This window comes from Pinus tabuliformis, chromosome 3_2 (assembly GCF_031772625.1).
Source record: "Pinus tabuliformis cultivar Carrire ecotype Pingquan chromosome 3_2, CPIR1, whole genome shotgun sequence".
Classification (NCBI taxonomy): Eukaryota; Viridiplantae; Streptophyta; class Pinopsida; order Pinales; family Pinaceae; genus Pinus; species Pinus tabuliformis.
Genome location: NC_142302.1, coordinates 818145780 through 818161852, shown reverse-complemented (window position 1 = coordinate 818161852; position 16073 = coordinate 818145780). Strand labels below are relative to the sequence as shown.

General features: G+C 33.9%; 1 pseudogene; it reads left to right on the top strand.

Annotated features, from left to right (window-relative positions):
* LOC149183159 (1-phosphatidylinositol-3-phosphate 5-kinase FAB1A-like) overlaps positions 1-9207 on the top strand; it is a 131680-nt pseudogene extending 122473 nt beyond the window's left edge.
* The last annotated feature ends 6866 nt before the right edge of the window (positions 9208-16073 follow it).

Below are 16073 nucleotides of genomic sequence, written 5' to 3'. Positions count from 1 at the left end.
CACACAAACCCTAGTTTCTTGCTACAATTTGACAATTTTCTAGGCTATGACTATGTTTTGTCCATTTGGACCCCTTCCCCTCACTAAATCTCTGAAATTCTACTTTCCCCTACTTCCTAACATCCCTCCCTACTTCTCAAAATTTTCTCAAGAATTTAGAAGCCCCTTATCCCCTTCATTTCACTTCATTTCGACAAATCCCCTGTTCCACACATCGGGATAGGTTTTACTCCAATGATGTTTCTGAGCAACAAAAGATGAGTTTGGGAAAACTGAGAGAGGTTTTTGTCCAAAATAGGCCAAGGAAGAAAAATTTCCTTCACTTTTTACACAAGTGTTATGGTTTTAGAGAAATTTCAAAAATACAGTTGCCTCAGGAGAATTGATGCACCTCTAAAGTGACCTTGGGAAAATCAAGATTTCTCCTAGCGTGTTTGGCCAAATGACTTTCTTGATGAGTCATATGATAACTAGATACAAAGATATTTCCATTGAGCTATCATGAGTCCAATTTGGAGTTGAGAAACACCTTCAAAAGTTTACTGCAATAGCACTTTGCCTTTAGGCAACCTCATTTTTCACATTTTTACCAGTCTTGGGAGATTTGACTTTTGATAGGAAAAATAAACTCCAAACTAAAAAATTCAAGTTTTTTTAGAAAGTAGACTCAACAAGATTTCCAAAGAGCTATCCTACACCCAATTTGGACATCGGTAAGGCCTCCAAACGTGTCCTACAAAACGCGCTATGCAACTGTCAACTGGCGCGACGCACCTGTTAAGCGCGGCGCACCTCGTGCAAGTTTTACATTGCAATTTGAACGGGCGCGGTGCATCTGGGTAGTGGTACAGTGCACCTGCTTACTTAGCCCATATTTCACTAAAATCATTTTGCCAAACTCCAAATTTGTGCAATCTTCATTCAACAAGTAAGTGAAGCATTCCATAGTTCCATTGCAAAAGTTTTGATCATCATTCATGGTGTGTAAACAGGTGAAAAGGAAAACACTAGTTTGCTGCACAGTCACATTAAAAAAATTGTCTAGGGTTTCAAAGTTGTCATTGTTACTGTTTGCTCCCCTTACATCAGTTACATTCCCCTTCACTACATTTCACTCATCTCATTTCCCCCTTCCCTCTTTCATTCACATTCATCTATTCCCCTATCCCCAAAACTAAAAACCATAATACCTAATTCCTACTATCCCCAAACCCTACAAGGCCTACTCACATCACAAAACCCTACACACTCTCCCTAAAACCTTACACACTTATCCTACTCACTCCCTAAACCCTACTCACATCCCTAAACCCTGTTCATACATACATTTCCACACTCCCTTCCCCATACACTCTGCCCATTCCATTCTTCCATCCTATTCCATACTATTATCCACAAACCATTCATATATAATCACATTTTTCAAAACCAAGGGAAAATAATGGAAAGAGACAGTGAATATGACTATGATAAGCAGCAAAGAAAAGGAAAAGAGAAGATGCACGAGGATGATATAGATGACAAAAAAGAAAGAAAACAAACAGTTGGAGGATAAACAAAGCCTAATGGAGCTAGAAATGTTGAAACGCAAGAAGCAAAATGACGAAGAGGACCATGTCACTTTGACTTCCATTGAAAAAGAGATAGAGAATGACAAGGAGTCTTTGTTGGAGAATATGAACATGCACTTGGAGAGGCTGCTGGACAAGGCTAACAAGGAGAAGGACATGTTGCGGCACATGGCTTTTCATTATTTGGCAAGAAACAAAAGTTGCAAAGCAAGAATTAGGACTTTAAAGGCCAAGTTGAGGAAAACTTTGAGGAGGAAGAAAGAGAAAGATAAGCTCAAGATCTTGGCTGAGGCTTCCTTGGCCCAACATAGTACTTGATGTAGTTCACTCAGCCCAAATTTCAAGAAATTTGGCACACTTTTTGTCAATTTTGAATTTTTGGATTCCTGGTGCGCCGCGCCACCTGGTGCGCGCTTTTGCTAGGGACCTCCTTTGAAGGAAAACTTAGCATTTTTGGATTCCTCATGCAAAACTATGAATTCCCACAAATGGCCAAGAAATTTTGTCAAGTTTTGAGCTTCCAAAAGGGTCAAAAACACTTCAAAAATGCCCTTTTTGCCCCTTTTTGGCCACACATGAAGCAGTGTTGGACGAACTCACTTTTGGAGGGGAAAATGGACACCAAATTCATAAATTCCACCTGTTATGGAAAGTAAACAGATAGACCTTTCCAAAAATCCCACTTGGAGAAAATCTTGTGCACGAGAAGGCCTCCAAAGTCAGCTGCAAAAAGGCACTACGCATAGGGACAGTGGCGCGGTACACAGGATGGAAAATTGTCATTTTTGCCAAAAAACTCTGTTTTTCGCCCAGTTTTTTCTCAGTTTGAATTTTTTCTCTCTCATGGTCAAACTCATGATGTAATTTGATGTAACTTGATGGAATTTTATGTAAAAATGTTGAAAATTCACTCATGGAGGTAGATACATCATGAAAAGGTAGTTTTGAACTGAATGAATCAGTTTCCTAGATTTTAGAGGCAAGTTGTTCCACTGCCTACTTTTCAGTTCTTAGTTTAGATCTTGTTGGAACAACTCCTAAACTCATGAATTCAACCCCTAAAGCCTATCATGAGTTGTTTTTTGCCTACATTTAGTATTTTTTCAGTCATTTGTAAAGGTTGGACTCTTGTGAAAGCTTTGAGCAGCATTGTACATTCTTCTCTGCAGTTTGGCAAAGGAATAGACTAGGGTTTGCAGCCTTTTGTGGGATTCTTGTGGAAAATGGATTTGGTATAGTGTCTTCTTCTATAATTCAAGTTTTACATGTGTTTATGTATGCCATTTTCTCTCTTTTTCAGCTAAACTAAATGAATCAAGGATAAAGGTAGAATTCATTGATGTTGCAGTGCTCTACCTAGGGTTTGTTTAGTTTTCTATGTTTTCAGCAATTTGAAGAGGATCCTTGAGACTTTAACGCCCTCTCCAACTCCTCACCAGTCTTAAGACTCTCCATCTCACTTATTTCAAAGTACTAAACCATTTTTCTACCTCGCCCCACAAAAATCTCTTCAAGACTGAGTCCATTCCCTAGACCCAAAACTGCCTTTCACTTTCGATCCAACAAACCAACACAAAACTCAATAAAAATCCTCTGAGCATATACCTAGCCTAAAATTATTCTTTACATCAGACATCTCAAGCTTTCATTTGCTATATTTTCCTGAGATTGACAAGGAGAGAGCCCTCTCCCGACCTGGTAGGGCTAACTACCAGGTTAAGCATGGTTTGATGTTACCCTAGACCTGCCTTTCTCAGCTTGAGGTAGATTTAGGCTCTAACACATTGCTCATATGAAATGGTGTTGATCACTATCATCATTATAAATCACTATTGGTGATGAACCTTAAATGTCACCACAACGCTTATACCTTTTGAGACGCCACCATTGACGACATTCAATCTTTGGTGATGGAGGATCTTTTGATCGTCACCAATGAGTTTATGGTGACATTTTTCAACCCTCAACAATGACCTTTCTTGTTGTAGTGTATGTTGAGTTGATTTAGAAGACCTAAAAATCAAAATTTGAAAATAGTATATTCTCTAACATTAAGGGTCAAAGGATTGTTTTTAGATATACAAAAATATAGATATTTGGCAGTTTAAAATTATGGATCAAGTTTGAATTAAGTTAAATGAAAAATATGTAAAAATTAAAGAGTATTCCATTAGTTTTCATAATCCTCATCTAAGATTCATAAGAGTTTTTTCATGTCCCCATATTGGGAGTAGAAATTAACAACAAAGGTATATATTGAAAATAGGGGCATTTTAATTAGAAAGTTGCAGTTAAAACCAACTGAGATGAAATCGATTGTGTGTTTATCCAATTGGATGGAGAAAAAAATTAATTTCATATATTTTATGTGACTAATGTCATTGTTGTGTATTACAAGATCTAGAGGAGGCCATGGATAGAGGATGTGCACGATGTAGACCTAATAAATCAACAAGAGGAAAGTGGGTGGCCATAGAATCATATACAAAATTTGTAGATATAATAAAGGTAAGAAGACAAAGCAACCTCAACCAAAGGAGGATGGTGTTTATGAATGCACAAATGATACAACATAAATGATATACAGTTATATAAATTATTTTGTTGTTTTCTTCAAATCCAAAACAAGATATTGATAATGTCAAATATATGAGTAAACTAGTAAGCTTTTATGTTGGATAGAATATTGGTTGAAATGATGTAATTTGTGTACTAAACATCATTGACTATGTTATGTATTATAGGGGCGAGATGAGGCCATGGCAATAGATCATGTCATATCGAATAAGGACAAAACAAATGTCACAAGATATCAGGCAATCAAATTTTGACTTAACTTAGGAAGAATTTTTTGATATGTCCATCCTTTTTCATAGTATTATTAGAATTTATGGTGTATTATCCAATATTAAAATAAATTAATGCATGTTGTTGATATTTCAGATCGCGATTGGAGAAAGTTCAGAGCCTAAGAGTTCAAATAGCAAAAGAAAAAAGACATGTATGTGGGTGTGGACCTAAAACTGTTAAATCATGAAGAACACAATCAGTGGAAGAGGATATGAAAATGGATCCTCCAGGCACCAAACATAATTACACTGAAGAAGAGGTTGGTTAATACTATAGTGCATGAGATGGGATTTGTTAAGTGAAATTTGATTATACTTCTTTGAAATTGATACATTTATGATTTATCCAATTCTTGCCAATCATTAAATAATGGTTGTGTTTGTCGATAGGTAGAAGATGATGATGAAAAAAAACTACTAATACCTAAGTTTATCCAACTAGTCTATTAATATTTGGAATGGATGATCCAAACCATAATTTAAACAATACCAGGGCGAAAATAGCATATTTAAAGAGAACTCTTCCACTTGATAAATTTTAACAACTAATGAGATTAGAATATATTGATGACATGCCACCTAGTCTTAATGATGATGATCATGATAGTGAAAATGCAGTGCATGAAGAAGTGAAATTCTTATAGGTTTCTTTGGGGATGGAAACAGTGATGAAAATAATAATCATATGGTTGAAAGTAGCAATGAAAACAAGGGTAATTACCACCAATGTAATGTTGATGATAATAACCTGTAAGACTCCATAAATCAAGAAAAAAGACACTTGCATTCAAATTGGGTGAAAGTAGAACCTCAAAATTGGCACGTGCATTAATATTATTAGAATTTAAGTCACTATTTGGTTGGTCAGCCAAATGATTCAGCACCCTACTGAAGTGATTTGAAATCTATTCCTTACAATGCATTGTCAATTGGTGTACGTAATTTGTAAACATTCATCAAATTCGTTTATATTTCTTTAAGGAGAATTTAAAGCCATGTATTGTATATGAATAGTCATAATATATTTTTACACAGCAAACATGTTCATCATAAGTAAACCATTCAATTCATCTAATATTTGGCAATATTACAAGGCACTAAAACCTAAAATATTTCATGAAGAGAGTGTGTTTCCATCAACTTGCAGAGAGAGACATAATTTGTTGGTTGAGTTGGGGATTGAATATAAGCAAATTCATTCATGTAAAAATGATTTCATTTTATATAGTGATGAATATCAAGACAAGGTAGAATTCCCTGTATGCAAAGAGAAGAGATATTGTACAGATGTACAAGGTCCTATAGTTCCAAAGAAGGTTTTATGTCACATACCAATTATACCTAGACTTCAATGAATGTGTCATTGAAAGTCACTTTCACAATTGATGGACTGACATGCAAATAATAGGAGTAAATTTGGATTCATGTGAATTTTGGTTGACTCTAAAGAATTGAAACACATAGAGGAATAATGACCAAGAAAATTCAAAGATGAACCCCGTATTGTCAGGTTTGGTCTTGCAATTAATGAAGTGTTCCCATTTTCTTTCATGAGATCAAATTATAGTGTTTGGCTAGTCAAATTGATAGTATACAATATTCCCCCATGGATGAGTGTTAGAAAGGAGCACCTTATGCTAACTCTCATTATTCCAGGAAAACATCAAGTTAAAAGCATGGATGTTTATCTTGCGCCTTTTATTGATGAGATGCAACTGCTATGGAAAGGCATAAGAATGTATGACATATCACGTCCTCCATCAAATAGGTCCTTCATGTTGTATGGTGTGCTATGTTGGACTATTCATGATTTCCCATGACTTGGTTTTTATTCTACTAATATAAAAAGTATAGGTATTTACACTCATAATTTGTTGTGATACAAACTTTCATTCTTAGTTTTATAATATTGTTTTGATGTTATTAATGTTACTAATTGAATTGCAAGGCTTCTAAAAGAAGGGATATTTTCATGTCCAAGATGTGTAGAAAAATTTCAAGGGTGATATTTTAAAGATATTCATAGATTTATTTATGCAAACAACAAGGTTTTTCTAACACCATTATCATAGGTTTAGAAACCACCATAAGAATCAATTTGATGGAAAAGCTGAAAATAGATGCCCTCCAATGATTGTGGACCCAACTGGTAGGCTTAAAAGGTATGAAGATGTTGAATTGAAATCTTGGCAGGATTTTTTTAATGGGGATGATTCTGTTGAAGAATCAGAACAACTTGTAATTAAGATGCCAAAAGGGATGAAAAGGAAATTCATATTTTATGAGCTCCCATACTGGAATTATCTATTAACATCTCACATATTAGATCCTATGCACATCTTCCAAAATGTCCCAGATTCAATTTTTTGACATATAGCAGGAAAAGAGGCCACCTTATGTTGAAGGAGAGATATTTCTCTTTAACGTACTGAATTTGATAGAAAGAATTTGTGGCCAAATAAGAAAATGAAAAATATATAGAATCTCCATGGATTTTTAAAGAGACAGAGCAAGACAAACTAAAAAATGTCATCTATTCAATACACCTACTAGCTATGGGTCATTATTAGATAAAGATTTTACAGTTGATGGACATATCACAAGATTTAAAACACATGATTTTCATAATTTCATGAAGGTATTATATATCATCATTTAACATTTATTGATAAAATTGATTAGGTACTAAATATATTTTGATATTTTATTGTGTGACAAAAATAACTAATGACGAAATTTGAAAAATGTGTTTGACAACATATCATGCCACTGGCAATTAGAGTGTATTCATGTCTCAATGTTGACTTGAGGAATGTAATAAGACGTTTGTCATCATTTGCAAAGTATGTGGTATGGAATGTTCATGTGTGAGAGACATAGAGATATTGCATTGCATTTTATTTTTTACCTAAATATTCATACTAATTTAGTATTCTTATATTAGGTGGGCGAAATCCAAAGAGATCCACGAATGTGAGGTGAAAAAATGGAAGAAGGAAATTGTATAAATTATATGTGTATTTGAAAAGGAGCTCCCTACAAGTTTCATGGACCTAAAAGTACATTTACTTATACACCTAGTCGATGACATTGAATTGGTGGGTGTCATATCGACGAGGCGGATGTTTTTCTTTGAGAAGTATATGAAAACTCTAAGAAGATATGTCCAAGAAAAGGCACATCCAGAGGGTTGCATGGTTGAAGGGTATGTATTGAATGAAACATTTTCTTCCTATGTGAATTCCATGGTAAGAATTTCAAAGATGGGCCACATTTCTGGGATGAAGAATGAGCATTAAATATTATTGATGGAGAAAAACAACATTCTAATGGTGTTCAACTAGAAATTAGTAAGTAAATGCATGATCATTGTGGTTGTTTTTATTGCAATCATTAATTTACTTTGTTATTTATTTCTTAGATCAAGAGCATGGAATTTGGAGTTTGAAATAAGCATGTTGAGATGTAATAGGTATAGACAAAAGTGTTATACTCAACAAGTTCATTTTGTACCACATGGACTTTATGAACAAATGGGTTGATTTGTATGATAAAAATAGAGAATAATTGTTAGAATAAAGGATACAATTTAAGAGATCGAACCAACGGAATATCCCATTTCCTATTGATATACAAGGGGGATGGGGTAATTGCACACTAGAATTGGTTACTTAACAAATTCAAAATAAAAAAGAATATGTAGGTATAGATTCAAGCATAACAAAATATGAAATCAACATGTCTAGAGGATGTGAAAGAAAGATATATTTGGAATTTTACAGAATTTTATTTCCTTACAATTTTGACAATATTAACTATTTTAATATCTGTCATTATATTTGTTTTAACTTAAATAAACGGTCTTTCATAGGAAAGGAAATATCCAACAATATGGACATATGGTCGAAATTATTGTATAGAATGTGTAGATGTTAAAAAATGATCCTTTGGTTGTGGCATCATGGTTGGATTCAAGCAATCCAGTTGGTCAAGCTCAGAAGGCAAGAATATAAGTTGGGAAAATATGATAAATTATTGAGTTGGATTACTCTTTTAAATGTTGTATTTTTAAGTTTATATGTATCAACCATTTGAGAGGACAGGAAGACATGATGCCCATAGTGGATTATTTTCTATAGATTCGTCAAATCTCCTATCAGAGGATAAGGAGCCTTATGTTCTACCAATTCAATGTGAGAAGGTATTTCTTTAACTCGAAGAAGAAGTGGTAGTGATTAATAATTTATTAATACATTTTTTATTGCAAATATATACATGTTTATTATTCAATAAAATTGTTATAACATACATCTAATATATGTATGTACATGTTCATGTGTAGGTATTTTTATATGAAGATATTCTAGACCTGAAATGGATATTTGTAATATAGTATGTTCCAATATTAAGGCATGTATTTGATGATGCATTAGTGGATAATAAGAAAAAAAAATGATGGCCAAAAAAATGTGTGAGAGGGAGAGCGATTAGAGAAAATTGAAGAAATTGGCATCCATGATGATGCTAAAGATGGTTATGTTCAGGCACAAGAAGAAAACAATACATAGTTAGATGATGTTATGGAAGACAACAATATGGATGGTATAGAAAATGCTGATCCAAATACATCTGGTAACAATATGGATGGTCTACAGTTAGATTTCAATGATGATGAAGATGATGCAAGTCAATACGAGGATGATGATAATATTAACTATTTGAAAGATCATATGGACATTGATAATGATACACGGGATCACATTGTTGCAGACAATGATGTTAATTAACCAATACTTATAAATTTTCAGAATTATTTGTAATCCATGTTTGAAAATGATGGTTCTTATGGCCTAAAATTTGAAATGTTTCAGTATTAATTGTGTCAATACAAATTAAATATTGCAATATCATTAAAGTGTTCAAGATATGGTATGGATTGTTGGTAGAAAAAAATAGGATTACTTGAATGCTTCTTCCATTCATTTTGTATCAACATATGTTCATGAAGACATAAAAGTTAATAAAATATTAATATGTGTATCTCACAATGATTTGAAAAATCAACTTTGTTAACTTCATTATTTTTATATTGTTTGCATTTTAATGTTTGTTGACCCACTCTTACATTTAATTATCGATCCAGGTAGGCTTTAATTTTTACAAGACTATCATGCAAAGTCTATGATAAGGTAGATGATGACTAGTATAAAATAATATCAATCCAAAGTCATTACACAAACACTCTCAGCAATCAACAAAGTTGTTACACACTCCACAAAGATTCAATGCGATGAAACACTACATAATAAGTTACTTTTTAATTCAACCACTCTCACAACACTCCTGAAAACCATCACTCATTCAATCTACACACATAAAAGGAAGTGAAATCCAACCTATAACAACAAAGAAAATAATTCACTATCACACTAAATTGAGGAACCGAATTAGGAATTAAGTTATCGCACCATCCAAAGCTTACTACAATTAATTAAATTAAACAAAAAAAAGCTAAAACAACAACAGTTACAACAATCACATAACTGAGAAATATTTATGCAATGTGTCACTCAACCACTCTCACAACACTCCTGGAAATCATCACTCACTTAATCTGCAAACATAAAAGGAAGTGCAACCCAAACTATAATAGCAAATAAAATAATTCACCGCCACCCTAGACTGGGGGACCAGTCCAAGACTTAAGTTGTCACACCATCCAAAGCTTAATGAAATTAATTAAATTACACAAAAACTTAACTGTAACAAGAATCACATAACTGAGAAATATTTATGCAATTTTTCAATCAACAACTCTCACAACACTCCTTAAAACCATCACTCATTCAATATACACACATAAAAGGAAATTCAATCCAAATTGTAACAAAAAAGAAAATAATTCACTACCATAGTAAATTGACAGACCAGTCGAGGACTTAAGTTGTCACACCATCCAGATCTTACTGCAATTAATTAAATTAGACACAGAATTAACTGTAATAGTAGTAGTAACAAAAATCACATAAATGAGAAATATTTATGTAATATATAATTCAACCACTCTCACAACACTCCTAAAAACCATCAGTTGTTCAATATGCACACATAAAAATAAGTGCAATCCACACTGTAACAACAAAGCAAATAGTTCACTGCCACACTAAACTGAGGGATTAGTCCAGCACTTAATGGAAATTAATTAAATTACACACACAATTAAGTTTAACAATAACAATAACAACAATCAAATAACTCATAAATATTTATCCAATATGTCATTCAATGCACATAAAAGGAAGTGTAATCCAAATTGTAATAACAAAGCAAATAATTCATTTCCACACTAAACTAAGGGACCGGTCTAGGACTTAAGCTGTCACACCATCCAAAGATTACGGGAATTAATTAAATTACACACAAAATTAACTATAATAGCAGAAGTAACAACAATCACATAACTGAGAAATATTTTTGCAATTAAGTATTCCATTCTAACTAACTAGTGATCCATGTTAAGAATAAGGGCTCTTCCTCCTTAGTAGGGGTTGGTGCACTAAGAAACACACAAAATACTAAGAGGCAATTACCAAACCACAAAGATGATATTTTCATTAATAAAAGTATCAGGATTACAGAGCTCTAGTGCTTCCCCTTTCCAATCCTATTCTCCATCTTTTTGCTCTAGCACTCATGGGAAAACAATTTTGTCTTTTATATATCTTAATTACAATGAGAAGATCATCATCAGAATATTTTGATTCTCATGTGATCATAAAATAAAATTATATCTTAACAATTATACAATGATTTCCATGGAAGGGGTAAAACTATAATAGTTTTCTTTAATTATAAATAGAGTTACAAAAATCTCAACCAAATTATATGGATGGTCCAAAAATATCTCTAAGTGATGAGATGTTTCTATTGACATCGATGCACTCCTATATTCAGTCTGATTAGGAAAGGAAACACGTGCTTAAGGAACTATCTATGTGACAACAATGACTCTCGAAACCTTAATTAATCCAAATTGGTAAGGAAACTAAAATGTAATCCTATAACAAGAAGCTTCCACAAACCATCCAAACCTAAAACAACACATACATTATTTTTATGATAAAAACAACCTAAGACAGTAGTTCTAATGTCAAATTATAAGTAGAATTGGACTAAGAAAGTGATAAGTGGAAAAGGGCATACTTGGGTGAATAAGGGTTGTTACAACGATAAGATATGGTCTTGTTGGTAAAAAATGGATGAAGGAAATAGGAAAATAAGTAGGAAAATATGACAACTTCGTGACACAAAATCTCTCCCCATCTTAAGCTTCTGCATGTCCTCATGTAGACTCATGTCACTAATGACTAACATGTTGAGAGTGAAGTTGTGTGAAGCTAGAAGTTCCTGCCATGTCTTCACCTCTAACCTTGTTTCCTTGAGAAATAACCAATTCTACCTCCTAAATCTGATTAGTATTACTATATGGATGTTGATATTGATAGTGTTAGGCCCCTATACTACTAGTGTAACCCCTTATAGTTATTAGTACAACCCCCTTATTATATTGTTGTGTCCATGTAGTCCCCATATTGTTATTATTGTGCCCCATAGAATCCCACTATTGCTATTATTGTGCCATTACATTATTATTGTTATGTCGGTTCTGATTATATTATGACCCCTTAGACTCCTATATATAGAAAGGAGGTCTTGTCATTTGTATCATCCAAGAATTGTTCATTTATGTAATTTAAAGAAGGTTTACCCCTCGAAGAGGCTGAATTCTAAGGCGTTGATTTATCTTTTCTATCTTTTTGTGAGATGGTTTCATAACATTTGGTATCAGAGCTTTGGATTCTAGGGTTTCACTGCTCCAAACAGGTCATCATGGCATTTTCGCTATAACTTTTTTTCTGCGCCATTTCAGACACTAAAACAAAATCCCATTTGAGAAGAAATCGTGCTGAAGCTTGGGTCCAAATTTTAGAGCTTGTCTCATTGCATTATCAGAAATATGATCTAAGGAAGTTAGGGTTTTTGCAAGCTCCGGAATTTAAGCTAAAACAGGTCATTGTGGAATTTTCGCTATAACTCTTTCGCTTCGATGTTTCAAAGGCTAAGAAGAAAACCCATTTGAGAAGAAATCGGTCTAAAACTTTGCCCCAAATTTCAGATCCTGTCTCGCTATATTTTCAGAGATATAGTCTGAGGAAGTTAGGGTTTTTTCAGACCCCCGAATTAAATTCCAAACAGGCCACCTTGGGAAAATTGTCATAACTTTCTCTCTGAGCATTAGATTGAAATTTCATAAGTTACAGAAAGAGGACGGATTGTAGTTTCTTGTGTATATTTTTCAGATTCTAAGGTCAAAAACAGTGACACGTGGCACTTCATACAAGTTAACTCTTCTGAAAAGGTCTATAATCAGGTCATCGTGGGAGATTGGGCATAACTATTCCTTGGAGAACCCAATTTGGATTAGACTGGTGGAATTGGAAAGAGGACGCAAAGGGCTACTGCAAGTCATGATTTCAGAACTGGAAGGTGTGAAATTACAGAGTTACAGTCCTTTCAAGATCGAGCTCCTAAAATCAAGAAAAAGCGAGATGAGGAAGTTTGATGGCAAGGATCCGGTAAATTGGATACTACAGATGGAGAAATATTTTGATCTACATGGTGTACCACTGTTACAAAAGGTATGTATTGCATCTAATTATTTAGAACTGAATCAATTTTTATGGTATAAAGGGCTTTGTTCTCGTAAACCATTTGTCACATGGTCAATTTTCATAGAGGAATGGATAGCACATTATGATGATACAAAGAGAAACTCCTTCTTTAGCCAATTGATAAATTTCAAACAAAAGGGTTCAATGGAAGAGCACATTGAAGAATTTCAAAAATTGAATAGAAGGGTAAATTATATTCCAGAGAAGCAAAGGATTGATGTCTTCATAGCGACTTTAAAGGATAACGTTCAACATGAGGTTCGTTTTTGGGAACCTGATTCATTGGAGGAGGCATTCGAGTTGGCAAAAAAAAATTGAAAGCGAAATTATGAAAATAAGGAATCCCACCACTCATGAATATAATTATGGAAGTGTTTCTTCTCCTAGCTTTCCACAACCTACAAGGCTTACACCACAACAATTGGAAGAAAAAAGAGAAAAAGGGCTTTGTTACAATTGTGATAGAAAATGCACTAAAGGTCATAAGTGTGCTGAGAAGAAATTATTTTACATAGAGTATGAAGAGGAGGAAGAAAAGGATCAAGAAACATCAAAATAAGAGGATATATGCCAAGACTGAACCCCAGAGAAAGAAGAAATGAATCCGACCATATCTTGTAAAGCATTGGCAAGAATTACCACTCAAACTCTAAAGATAGAAGGACATATCAAGAAGAAAAAGGTTCAAGAAGTGAAAGTTCACATCAAGAAAGAAGAAATGAATCCAACCATATCTTGTAATGCATTGGCCGGAATTAATACTCCTCAAACTATCAAGATAGAAGGACATATCAGGAAGAAAAATGTTCAAGAAGTGAAATATCACATCGAGCATCAAGAAATGAATCCGACCATATCTTGTAAAGCATTGGAAGAAATTACCACTCCTCAAACTCTCAAGATAGAAGGAAATATCAAGAAGAAAAAGATTTAAGCAGTGAAAGATCACATCAAGCATCAACAACAAGTTCTCCAAATTTTAAAGGATAACGCAACTTTGGTGCCGAATCGAATGAAAAAACAGTTAGATCAACATTGCAGTGAAAAATGTTCTGATGTAGGTGATTGGGTATGTTTACAGTTACATCTCAAGAAAGCTATTTATGAGAAGGAAATGTTGGCAATACTACATACACTTAAGAAATGGCGACCTTACCCAATGGGAAGACACTTCAAGGTAAAAATGGATCATGATAGTCTTAAATACTTTTTAGAACAATTATTATATTTAGAAGAACAGAAAAAATGGGTCACAAATATGTTGGGTTATGACTTTGACATCATCTATAGAAGGGGAAAAAAAAATTGTTGCAAATGCACTCTCAAGAAAGGATGAGGATGTGGAAGCATTGTTTTGTGCTATTTCTATTATCCAACCAGATTGGATAAACGAAGCAAGGGATGAATGGAAGAAGGACAAAGAAGTGTGGCCACTCATTCAAAAGTTGCAGAAAATCCCAATTCAAACAATATTGCTAGAACTTGAAGAGGAAGGAAAAATCATATTGGAACCTGGAGTAGTCACAGAAATAAGAACTCGACAACTACAAAATTGATCAATTTCAGAGTATCTCATCAAGTGGAAAAACTTACCCACTGAAGATTCCACACGGGAGGACAAGAATTTTATACAGAAGCATCAAGAACTACTCAAGCGTTGAGGACAACACTTTTTGGAGGGGCATGTTAGGCCCCTATAATACTAGTGTAACCCCTTATTGTTATTATTACAACCCCCTTATTATATTTTTGTGCCCATGTAGTCCCCATATTGTTATTATTGTGCCCCATAGAAGCCCACTATTGCTATTATTGTGCTCTTACATTATTATTGTTATGTCAGCTCTGATTATATTATGACCCCTTATACTCCTATATATAGAAAGGAGGTCTTGTCATTTGTATCATCCAAGAATTGTTCATTTATGTAATGTAAAGGAGGTTTCCCCCTCGAAGAGGCTGAATTCTAAAGCATTGATCTATCTTTTCTATCTTTTTGTGAGATATTTTTTTGGTAAACAAACAAGAGGGAACTTGAATTTAAGTCCTATCCAACCTACACCACTCCTATTAATATAGTAAACATACTAATGAACTCTAGAAAGTTCTTGGTCAAAATTATGATAACAATAGGGGTCTCCCTTCTACAATTGTTATTGGGAAAAATCCCATCTCAACTTGCTTCCTTATAAAGCACTAGTTCCCATTCCTTATATATTTATCTGGCGTCTCCTTAGAACTGATTCTTGATGGTTCATCAACAATGTCTTAGAGGTTAGAAACCACCATATTTTATTGTATTTGTGTGGAATAGATTCAACTAAACTAGGTTCTCCTCTACTCGTTCTTCATTAGTTGTTATAGTACATTGGGAAACTTTCCATCCTATATGATTTTGCATAAAAGAAACAAAATCCCTGTGGTGTACATATTCCACATAAGGTATTATATTGAATTATTGTTCCCTAAAGAAAGCGAGATAATGCAGGTAGAACTGACACAACAAATGTTGTTATGAGAAATTAGCACTTTGAAATGTTTCCAAGAAGTCTTGTATTTTCCTTTTCCTATATGGTTGCTTTTCCTTCAGGGCTATTAATTGGAAGAGATAATATTTTTCATGCAACTATAAAGGATAAGAAGGAGAAGGAATCCTGCGACACAATAAAGCATTAATGAGCTCTGTTATCTCTCAGATTCTCCTTAGAAGTTATTTAAAAGAAGGAAAGGATCCAAGGTAACTACAAACCAACTTTTAGACTTAGGTGCTAGCTCACCTAGTCTAGAGAGGGCCCTCTCTTTATGATTTAGCTATGTTTGAAAAGATTTTAGGCTAGTATTAATGTTCAGGGTGGTTGTTTTGTTTGAGATTGGTGGAGTTATGAAACAAATGGGCAAACTAGGCTTTAGGCCATTAGGCT